Here is a 12,433-nt window from a genome sequence, read left to right on the forward strand (position 1 = left end):
ATATGTACATGTGAAATAGGAAAACATAAATGTAAGGCATAACTTATGCAAGTAACCATAAGACTCAGAAATAACATAAAAAACAAAGTAACAATACATCTACTTCGAAGATTCTTCTGATAACGTATTCTCTTAGAGTTTTGACTAACTCTCTCACTGTGTGGGTCTATCTCATACATGTCAGGAACCTGTCTAACCGTTTCACCCGAGAGGGACTTAGACAATTAAACTGGCTGACTTACTAGACCGAAGCTTATCTTTATACTCCTGCTGCGGAGTTTTCTCTAACAGGGGAAGTTTAGATTCAGTGTCTGGGCAGTCCTTGAGAACGGGGCAGTCCTTGGGAAAAGTCTTTGGTTTGAGTCCATGAAATCTCTTTACATGACTGGAGTGTAACCACCCCTACCTTCCTTCGATCTTCACGGCGGTCCTGGTTGTGAGTAGTACAAGGCGGGGCTCCTTCCAGCGGGGCTCCAGCGGACTTGAACGATCAAAATTCCTCACAAGTACCAGGTCCCCTGGTATGACCTCGTGCGGTTTCACTTCGGTGTTGTCTGGAAAAGCAGCGGCAACCTGTGAACGACAAGATTGTAGTGCAGACATCAAGGAGGCCAGGTAATCTGTCAGCATATTACTGTCAACATCTGTAATTGTACGTGGTCTAGGTGTACCCCACATATTTGGGGGATGACCGAACACTACCTCATACGGAGACAGACCTGAACGGGAGTGAGCGACCATTCTCATATAGAAAAGAGCGACTGGCAGTGCTACTATCCAATCTACGCCTTTCTCTGCGCATACCTTGGCAATGCGGATTTTCAGAGTCTGATTATGTCTCTCTACGAGACCGGCTGCTTCAGGATGTCGTACACAATGGAACTTCCACTGGTACCCTAACAGAAGAGATACTTGTTTCATGAGCTCGGATGAGAATGGCTGGCCGTTATCTGAATACACGACCCTAGGTAATCCATAGCGGGGAAAATACTCACGAACCAACTGCCTGGCAGTGGTCGCAGCTGTGTAATCTGGGACTGGATATGCTTCTGTCCACCTGGACAAAGCGCATACAACTACGAGGACATACTTGAAACCTCGACATCGCTCCATCTGAATATAATCCATCTGGAGGACTTCAAAAGGGTGGTCAGGAGGATGGAATCCACCTTGTTCCACCGGGACACCTTTACCTGGATTGAACTGACAACAGATCATGCAGGTACGCACTTTCTGCTTGGCTGCTGCTCGTAAATGCTTGTTAAACCAGAGGTTCTGAATACTGTCTAGCATGGCTTTTTCTCCTAAGTGTGCTGGACTATGTGCGGTGTTAATAATGACTTGAACCATAGAGTCGGGGAGAAACCATGTGGCTTTTCCCTTCGTCAACCATCCTTGATCTGTCTGGACCCCTCCTTGTTCAGACCATTTCTTTTTTTCATCTGGAGTGGCATGTAACTGTATATCTATTACGTCTTGTGTAGGGTCCTTAACTGTCATACAAGTAGTCTGATCTGAAATGTCTGTCTGTGTCGCGCTAACTGGAATGTCAGGAATCTGAGCTGTAAGCTTGGCTGTTCGATCTGCCAGGTCGTTACCCTCGGAAATGACGTCAGTGACTTTCGTATGTGCTTTGCACTTCATGATAGCGATAGCTGTCGGTAAATGTATTGCATCTAACAGAGCTTGAATGAGGGGGCCATGCTGAATCTTGGTTCCATGAGAAGTCATAAAACCTCTTTCTTGCCAGAGCACTCCAAAGTCGTGTACGACTCCGAATGCATAACGTGAATCTGTGTATATGTTTACTTTCAGGTTCTTCGCTCGTATGCAGGCTTGGGTCAGAGCGACGAGCTCTGCTGCTTGAGCAGACAGGGTGTCAATACGATGTGTTTCTATAACTTCAGTGTCAGTAGTCACTGCATACGCGGCTACTAGTTCTCCTGTACTTGTTCTCATACATGAACCATCCACATAAAGTGTCAGGTCGGGATCAGGTAATGCAATGTCTGTCAAGTCTTGTCTTGGCTTCGTCGTGGTGTTGACGACTTCCACACAGTCATGTGTGGCAGGATTTGAAGTAACTGAGGGTAACAGTGTAGCGGGATTTAAAATATTGCAGCGTCTGATTTCTATGTGTGGCTGAAATAGTGTCAGTTCATAACCTGTTAAACGTGCAATCGTCAAGTGCTGGGTCTGTGTTCGGTTTAAAAGAACTTCCACGGAGTGTGGAACTTGTACTGTCAGGGAGTGTCCTAACACTATGGAATCACTTTGTCTGATAGCTAGAGCTGTGGCTGCAACGGACTTGAGGCACGCAGGCAGAGCCTGGGCCACTGGATCTAATGTGCTAGAAAAATAAGCACAGGGCTTGTATTGTCCTGCTTGATCTTGTGTGAGAACAGATAATGCAGTACCATCACGTTCAGTGACAAAAAGTGTAAAAGGCTTACTGTAGTTTGGTGTTGCTAGAACAGGTGCTTGACATAAAGCTTTCTTTAACTCATTGAAAACAAGTGTATGTTCCTGGGTCCAAGGGAGGACAGTCGATACGGCTGCCTCCTGTGTCGTTAACTGTATCAGTGGTTTGGCTAGAAATGCGTACTGAGGAATCCATTGTCTGCAGTAAGAAGTGAGGCCGATAAAAGCTCGTACCTCCTTCTGAGTCTTGGGCTGTGGAAGATGTGCTATTAACTGGATACGGTCTGGTGTCAACTGCCTACCCCTCTTGGACAGTAAGTGTCCAAGGTAGACCACTTGCTGGACACAGAATTGCAATTTAGAAGGGGACACCTTGTGCCCCATCTCGGCCAGGAAATACAAGACTGTAAGTGACGCGCGTTCGCAGTCACGTTCAGAACGGGCTGTGATCAATAGATCATCGACATACTGGAGCAGAGCAGTGTCAGTTGGCATGTGAATATTGTCTAGTTGTCTTTTAAGTGCTTGACTATAAATGCTAGGACTTTCTGTGAAACCTTGAGGAGCTCGTGTGAATTTATAGCTTCTTCCATTTAAACAGAATCCGAAAAGGAACTGGCTGTCTGGATGAATGGGGACACTAAAGAATGCGTTCTTGAGATCGATAACTGTAAAGAAAGTAGCTTCAGAATCAATGGCTGTCAATAGGGAAGAAATATCTGGAACCACTGGGTACTGGGGTATGATACATTTATTAAGTTCTCGAAGGTCAATCACTAATCGATAAACTGGAGGTGCATTTGGATCAGTACGTTTCAGAATCGGAATGATAGGAGAATTACATACATTGGAGTCAGTTTCTACAACCACTCCTTGAGCAATGAGCTCGTCAATAATTTTGGATAAGGCTGCTACAGCCTCAGGTGGCAATTTGTACTGTCGGATTCGTGGTAATACAACACCTTTCTTCAGGGTAACACGATGGGGTGTAATGTGCATACAACCTACATCAGTTGGACCTTGCGCCCATAAATGCTGTGGTACATTCAATAATCTTGGATCAAATTCACGTAATACATAATGACCTTTAAAATCACGCAAAAACAATCGTACTCCTTCTGGGGAGCAGCATATGACTGCTCCTAATTCCTTCAGGGTCTTGATGCCTAGTAAGTTTTCTGGACATGATTTCGTAAGTAACAAGTCTGTAGTTCGGGACAATGGACCAACTTCTAGAGTAACTGGTTTCGATATTTCATTAACAATAGGCTTTCCTGAAAATCCAAGGGAAACATTTCTAGAGCCTGAGAGTGGAGCCCCTGGAACCTCGTCATGACTGATGGTAGTCCTACTTGCCCCTGTATCAATCAAAAACTTTCTGTCTTTCCCTAATACTTGACTGTGTACATAGGGACCCTCTTGATCTACAGGAATCTCGATGAGAGGCAAGCCAACCTCCCTCTCTAGGCTGTTTCATGAATATGGCTGATAATCTGGATACTCTGACTGTGCGTACTGGTACATCTGCTGTGTAACGTGTTGTGTTGCAGCTATAGGCTGCGGTACTGTAACTGTCTGTGGTGCATTCTGCGGCTGGGAAGTCTGTGAAACTTGTTCTTGTCTAGGCGGACGTGGTCTCTCTTTAGTTTTACCAGTAGCTATGTTGTGTTTCAGAACTGCACATTCGTTTATATAATGACCTGGCTGTTTACAGTAATTGCATGTCCCTTTAACGGGAGCTGCAGGATGACTAGCTTGATTCGTACCCCTCTTCTGACTGTCTTGCGGAACAGACTGTGCAACTAGTACTTTCATTTTCGTGTCTTTCATACGTCTCCTTTCATGTTCCTGCTCTTCCCTGATTCTGTTCTGGTGGTACTGTAACATCTGGAGCATCTGTGACGGAGTATTAGCTTGCCAAGTACTTTCGACTTTCAATACTCGATTCTTAACTTGCGGACTTGAATTCTCAACTAGTTTGGTAACAAAAAGATGGGGATACGATTCACTTCTTGTTTTCAGACCACTATTAATAATGAAACATTTCTCAAATCTAGAATAAAAATCACTAGTGTCTTCGTCTTGTTTCTGTTTACAGGCTGAGATGGCATCCCAATCTTCCTTTTTCGTGGCTAGTAATCTTGGCAAAACTTGTATTAATAACTCGGGCAATGCTTTAGCTTTATCCCCAAGACCGGTACCTGGAACTCGTGTGTTATCTTCAGTTTCTAATGCGGTCCAATCTATCTTTTTCTCTCCCACCTCCCATTCTTTTTCTTTGAGTTTTTCATATATGCCCGCAGGCAACAGGACCTTTAACATTTTAATGATATCAGGATACGTGTATTCTCCCATACGGAGCATGTCCTTTAGTTCACGGTGGAACCCTGCTGGATCTTTATCGTGACAGGGTATTAACTTTTTCATTTCAAGAAGTTCTATTTTCGTGATAGGGGTGTAGACAAATACTCGTTCTAGACCACCCCCCTCTACCTTAACTGGATGTACTTCTCGTAACGGATTCTGTCTGTCTATGTAGAATGATTTTCTTTCTGGGGGTGGAACGGGAACAAAATGCGGATTCAGGAACGTCCTGTATTTGTGGCGCTGTTCTAATATAACATTAATTAAATCGGTACCTAGACCTTTCCATCTGTTTAGGAGTAACTCGTTCAGTACATCATGTAAAGGACCTGGATCAGAGTGCTGATCCTCATACAGTGTAATGAGGTGCTGGATCATATCAGTACCCACCAGACGCTGCTCGGCTGGGAGCAGTTTCAGAAACGTTTGGGCCACTATTTCATCTGGAAACGTGGTAGAATCACTAGTCCAACGGACTGCTGATCGGACTAGTTCTTGTTCATGCATGGTACTAAGCTCGCTATAACCTATTCGTGATTTCAGAATTTGATCGGTGGCCTGGAATACTTGTTCAAGAGAACACTGTTCTGGTACTGGAGGAGGAAAAACTTTCTTGTAATCTAGGCGTAAATGTCGGTCGGAAAGTCTAGTTCTACCTACATACGCTATTCTTGAAGGATTCTCGCTGTCTACCTCTTCACTAGAAGAGTCATACTCTTTCTCGGTTTCTCTTTTTGCTTTCTCTTTCTGGTGTATACTTATAATTTCCTTACGAATTTTCTTGTACATACTGTCTACACTACCTTGTGTCTTGTGTTTTCCCTCGGCTATATTGTCACTCCACTTAGTCAGACCTTTCATCTCGTCTTTATCTTTATCAGGATAATCTTGCTCTCTTATTAAACAGTTAATCAAGAACTGTAAAATCATGTGTTGAGTCTCGACTTTTCTGTGTGCCATGGCTTCGTGAATACTTCCTGGATTCTCTCCTGTACGGATAAAACGATATATTCTGTCTATATGTTCCTTAATGTCGGGCAGGGTGATCAGAAAGTTGGCAACCCGTCTTAAACGTAATGAATATATTATCATGTGATCTTCGCCTGGAACTGGATCATATATACAGTCAGTAAGAAGTCTCTTGAGGTCTGCGTATGTAGCCACTTTCGGCGTACGCTGCAACGCTGCGTCTCGCGGCGTCAGTCGTCTTACTTGAGGCGGGGTGATAGGATCACTTCCCCCCACTGCTCCTGAACTAGAATCGTCAGTTAATACTGTACGTGCTGGTAAAGTGACTGGCAAAGTGGGTACATTTACTGTGGACTGGTCCGGGGGTACTGGCACATTAACTTGGCCCCCGGGACCAGTGGCTGGAGGAGCAGGAATTACATTATTTACAGGATGCGGAGGGTGAGCGGGCGGAATAGGATTTGCATATTCTGGGACTGTGTCGTCCAAGTAGGACGAAAGAAAAATTTCAGCTGCGGTCGGTTTATGACGTAGCTTAATCGGGACCAATGGTGGCGGTAAATTACAGGGTGCTTCCGGGGTTGCCTTCGGCAAGCCCTCGGCAAGAAGAGGATACATACCTTTAATAAGGGCATTTCTCTGTCTGTCTGACTGTTCTGCTCTAACTCGTTCACCTTCTTCGATTAATTCCCTTTCTTGGGCTTTTTCTGAGGATTCCCTACTTAATTCTGTTTTCCTGAATTCTTTTTCGGTTCTTCTATGAGATTCTTTGCGCCATAACTTGATGGCATCTTTCTGGGACTGTCTGGCTTTCTTTTTCCATAATGCTTCTTCTACTCGCATGATGCACTCGGCATCCCATGTACCTGATACAGGCCATCTGTATTTCTCTTCAAGATCTTTCGTATAATCCGCCCATAAGTCTAGATATAATATGGCATCTAAGCCATGCTTGTGATACATGAAATGTCCAGGACTGTCCCTAGGAGGGACAGGAACTGCTTCTTCGAGTAACCCTTTTCTGGTCTTTATCTGACGTAATTTCGAGAACAGAGGCATGACCGAGTCTTACTTGAACTAAACACAATACACAATAATCACAGTAATGAAATGGCAAACAAATCACTCATACCACGACATAGAAATACATTAATAACAGTTCGAACAGAATACTACCTGATACACTGAAAACATAATACTTGAATTTCTCGAGAACGGACTTACTAGAATTACTGGATGCACTGCTAAAACAGTACAGAACATACCGGTCTCATAAAGAGACACGTCATACCGTATCCACCTAGATGGACACTTCGGACTGGATCTGTGTACCCAAACCCATCGGACCAGGAACAAACTAATGATCCTGTCTAGATACTTCCCCCGCAACGGTACTCACCGGGAAGCAGAAACTGGAAGGCCTCGGACTGGACTGGACTGCTACGACGTCGGACTACGAACTTCGGACTTCAGAAACAGGTGGGCCTCCGGATACCTCGGACCTTGCTCTCTCGGCTTGGGCTCTGGTCGGGACGAACCGCATTCCACACCGCCTCGTCTGGATGCCGGACCGCAGTTCCCGTCTCCTCCGTGGGCCTGAGGGAGACTTGAAGCAGAAATATCTGCACGTGCACGGTAGAGTTCCGTCACGGCTGCAGAGGGTCAGGGGGCCTGCGTTACATCGCCGGCGCGTGGGGAAAGGGCACGTCCCTATTCGGGCGCCATTTATGTGGTAAATAAATAATTAAATACCGGTCCTATTTTTGAATACATTAACAATAACAGATAGCTCAATAAATAAGAGGCAGTATCCGAGGAATCTGAGTCGAACGGGCTTTATTCAGGCAAAAGGGAAGGGACAGGATCGGGACAGCCTGAAATAAAATAGAGAGGCAGCTGCAACGTTTCATCAACAGTACAAGGTATATATAGTAAAATATCACAATTACATTACATACAGTAGGCGTAACTAGTGACAAGCGTAAGATAAGAACACATGGGCGTGAAAAGAAGGCGTGCACAGGGCGTGCACGTAGACATGTGATGAGAACGTCACAGAAGTGTCATAAAGTGGGTGGAAACATGGAGGGGGCTACCTGAGCAGCTGGGACCTTTAACCTAGTGGTGCGCGCAAACGGGCAATGACGTGTTACCGGGGAGAACTGGGGGCTATGACTTCTGCACTAGAAGAGGAGACGAAAGTCTGCGATGTCAGGACGACATGTACCTATAGCATATCTGGTATCTGGTGTTTGGAGTACATGTTGATAGAATCTAAAAGTTATCAGGACAAAGGCTACTTGACACTAAGGCTGGTGCATGCACATATTCTTCATGTATTGCGTGTGCTATGAATCTTCCATGAATATTAATACAGTAATTCTCTTGCCTGGAGACAGAAAGACTAGACTATAGCTGAAGCTGTTTATGCGGTTCAGTAGCTTAGGAATGTGAAGACGGAAAGCTGAACTGATAACTAGAAGCATAACATATTCTTGGCAGACAGGCAGGCAGAGCCAGGCCGGGCACCGCGCTGCGCGGCAGGAAGTAAGTGAAGGGTCAGGGATGCAGGTGGGGGCTGCATCGCTCCTCGGAGTGGGTTCAGGAGACTGGAGCTTGAATCTGGTGTCCGGGCCCTTTGAGGCCTAGAAACGGGGACAATGCGGGGAATATAACGTACATACTGTAAAACGTGGCAACATAGGCCTAATACTCGTTGCTTTCACGAGAACTGGAAACTAGCATATTAACGTTGGACACAACTATAATTGCGTCTTTAATCGATCATAGGGGGATATATGCATATCGATCATGCACATGTAACATAGGATGGGGAACACGTAGGCACATATAACAAGGCAAAATTCAATTTTCCTCACTTCCCGGGCCTATATATAGCCCATGGCTGGAGCAGAACGCCGCTTTGCGCTCTAGCGTTTGGCTGTTCATCATATTTCCTGATTCCGTCTTCTTCGTTGCCTGACTTCCGGTTTTCCGCTGCGCGTTGTCTGAGCGAGACTCGCGCTCCGAACTCTGCTGTTTACTCGGCGTTTCTGCCGAGTTCCTTTTTGGCATTCTCCATCGTTTGATCCCTTTCATTTCCCGCGTCTGAATTCAAGACGCGACCTCAGAGCCCGCCTTTCCTTCTCCCAGTGATCTGCCCGACAGCCGGAGTTTCTCCCGCTGTCCGACCGGCCACGTCTCCCTTTCTCGGCTGTTCTTCCCCCTTACGTGTTCCGTCCGCCGGCCGGAGTTGCCTTCCGTCGGCTGACCGGACACAGTTCTCCCCAGCCCTACATTTTGTTTTGGGGCTCTGTGTTGTATATTTATTTACGAGTGAGCTGGTTGTGGAACTTGCGAGGATTCTTCTGAAGGACCTTTGGAGTGGTTTCTAGCACATCGCATCTGAATCCCGGTAACAGCGCATAGCGCTGCTTATATACTTTTACAGAAATGATGCTGTTCTACATAAGATAATGTACTAATAAGATATTTACCTCTTTTCTGGCAGATATTCTTCCTGTATGGAGTGCTACCTTTTGGTGCCACTATTTCACAAGAACATTGCTACCTTTTTAACCATTATTCACAAGGACATAGGGTGGGTGAGATTGTTGCACATTTCTTATTTAAGATTCCAATTTAGATATCAGATAACTTGTGTTAATGATAATATTTATTCTCCAGCATTTAGAATTGTGACTCAAGTTTCTGCACCTCATCCAGCAAGGGGTACAGTCCTGTGAGGAAGCAAGGTATTCACATGGCATTAGGAATTTAGAATAGTAATGTATGCATGATTTCAGGTTATTAACACCTTCCTTCCTCTACAGCCCTCCACATTGCCACTTGTCCACGAAGAGGTTCCATAGCCAAGATTTCAACCCCTCTTTCCTTGTTTTGTTTCCCTTCTTTCCCCTTGCGTGCCATTTGTGCTCTAGTGTCTGATAGAGGCAAGAGGCCGTAGGGGAAGGTTGAGGACTTTTCTGCTGATTCCTGACGCTCCTGCAGAACGGGCCTGGTGAACCATTACAGTATTCCTATAAAAAAGGGGGATTTATAGCATTAAACAATAAGATAATGTTGGAATAGGTTGGTTTTGACAAGAGCATTTGTGTTGATAGTGTGTAATGTTCAGTTACGCATAGAACTGGATGCGTTCTTTGATGTTATTAAGGAATATCATGTTCCCTTCTGTGAAGTGAACTCTATCTTGCCAATAGACACCTAGCATATCAAACCAGATGTTGTTCTAATATATAGAGCCCATGCCATGGCCAAGAAGAAATGCAGAAACTGTTTTATTGACATGCTTCCATGATTTCTCAATCTTAGGACCAAACTCTTTAGACCATTGCCTTTTTTGCCATTGACATATATTAAAATATGCAAAGGCACTGTGAGGAAAGAGAGATGTCAGCTGTGAAAAGGTCTTCTTCATTTTGATTTCAAGCGCAATCCCTGTGATTATGCCTAGGTCATTGCCACCATAGTGCACTATAATGAGGTCTGGGTGCTCGCAATCCAAAATTCACTCACCCATTGGTAACAATTGATGCCACTTCGTACCTCTGTGGCCAATCTAAGTTATGTCCAAGTTAATAAATTCAAGATTTCTGTCAATACCACAATTACTGGCATATTATTTAGCTCAGTGAATGAAGCTGCGTCCCAAAATCTAGAAGCAAACCATGGTGCAGTATCGAGATCACAGTCAGGTGGATGAGTAAGCTCCAGGAGCAAGATAGAGTTAAACGAGGAGAGAAAAAGGGGAGGGTGACAAAATTATAAATGTAATTGGTAGATTTTTGGAAGTTAGAAAAGTAGGTTAGGTTGTAACCAGCTGTTGTTTGTATGGTGCACAGTTACTTGATAAGCAGTATGAGCTTTTCTATTGGGAGATTTTCAAATGTTGTTACGATCTCTCGAGAGGCTCATGAGAGTGAAGCAGGAAGCACTGCCTTCTCGTACTGCATGCAAGGGATTGTCTGCATACCTCTTGCGAGAGCTTTTAAGAAGGAAAAAGGAAAGCATACTACAAACAACATATATTTTGAAACTATAGGGTAGCTTTAAAAAGAGCAGTTTTTGTTAACATTTTGTAACAATTTTAACTTGGCTTTGTGTTTTCTAACTTTTTAAAAAGTTTTTGTCTTTTTAAATTGTATAATAGGGTAGGACCAAAGCATGCAACTTGGAAGCTAATAAAACAACATGTCCTTAAAAACAAAAATGATTATTGCAAAAAAAAAAGCTACTGCTTATGGGGCATGTGTGATCTAGGACAAGCTTGTCCTGTGCAGACCTGCTTGTCTCTGAAATAATTATCTGCTTACATAAGAAGCAAAAAAGTGCTTAAGTAAGATAAGCAGGTTTGTAATCTGCTTCAGCACTCAGTACCTGGGCAGGCACAGTATCTCCAGGTTCGAATGAGGTGGAAGCACCTAAAGAGTTGTCCAGCTCCGCAGCACAAGCTAACTCTCCTGAGTAAGACTTTGTGAATGCATAGAACTCCTTCTAGCAAAGTTTGCAGATTACATACTTTGCAGAGACTTTTTTGCTACCTGGCCGCATGTAAAAAAAATTGCCATACTGTTGTAAATAGAAGCTGGAGCCTGGTATCATGTAGGTTACTTTATTTTAAGTCTTCAAGATGGTAAGTTGAGTTACAGAGAAGACCCACCAGGAGTGACTAGCTTGCCACTCAGCCTGCCTGGTTCCAACTGCCAGTTGTCACGAGGTCAAGCCCCAAACACTCCATGATGTCACCCAAGGTTCCAGTGGTGACATCATGTGAGTGACCATGAAATCCCCAGAGGTAGAAAGAAGACAGGCTAAATACAACACATCTCCTTTCTTTAGGGAAATCAACAAGATGGAAATACAAAAGATAAAATTAGCATGTGTGTACACATCCATATGAAAGTACACATCGCATCCATTCCACAGATGGAGAACAAACACATCCCAAACAGTTACAAACACAAGTCAACGACAACACATCCCAAACACAACTAGTCCCAAGTCCCATCCCCTTTCCTTGGAAAACACAAACACAAACTAAATTAGACGAAAAATAATGGAGACCACTTTGCTCCGTAACGGGGTACAACCCTCCCCGTGAACTACACCTTGGAGTAGCCATTGCTCCGTCCCCAACTTCCTAAAAGGGGTACTCACCACCCTTACATTTTAAGAATAAACTCTACAACGTAACGGGGTACAGCTCTCCCTGTGAACCATAACTGGGATACAATCATAATCCCAAAACCACAAAAGAGACAGGGTACACATCTTTAAAATAGGAGTATATAAGTTTATAACTCCCAACACTCAACCACAAATGGAAACCATGTATACAGATTCCAAGAACAACTCCTCCTATAATAAACTGTACAGGGCCCTCCTGACCCCCCCCCCCCAAAAAAAACAAGCCATAAATGCACACCACCCTGTAGGTGCACAATAATACGACACTTGCCACTCACACGCCACTCACGACACCTGAAAATACTCCACGTGGCTCACAGCAGTCCAAACGCAACACTACGCAGGTACTCACTGTATACGCCATTAACTTGTAACCAACCAAACCAAAAAGAAAACACACTCTTCCCTGAAACATACACTCACCAACCACCACTCCCAGAAAGCACTAGACAAACACTACAAATGACCA

The 12,433-nt window shown here is 44.3% G+C and overlaps 1 protein-coding gene across 3 annotated transcripts in view; it reads right to left on the reverse strand.

Moving 5' to 3' along the window:
- Window positions 1-12,433, reverse strand: part of TBCEL (tubulin folding cofactor E like) — a 526,320-nt gene that overhangs the window by 387,481 nt on the left and 126,406 nt on the right. The window lies entirely within an intron of this gene.

Source organism: Lissotriton helveticus, chromosome 3_1, assembly GCF_964261635.1.
Source record: "Lissotriton helveticus chromosome 3_1, aLisHel1.1, whole genome shotgun sequence".
Taxonomy (NCBI): Eukaryota; Metazoa; Chordata; class Amphibia; order Caudata; family Salamandridae; genus Lissotriton; species Lissotriton helveticus.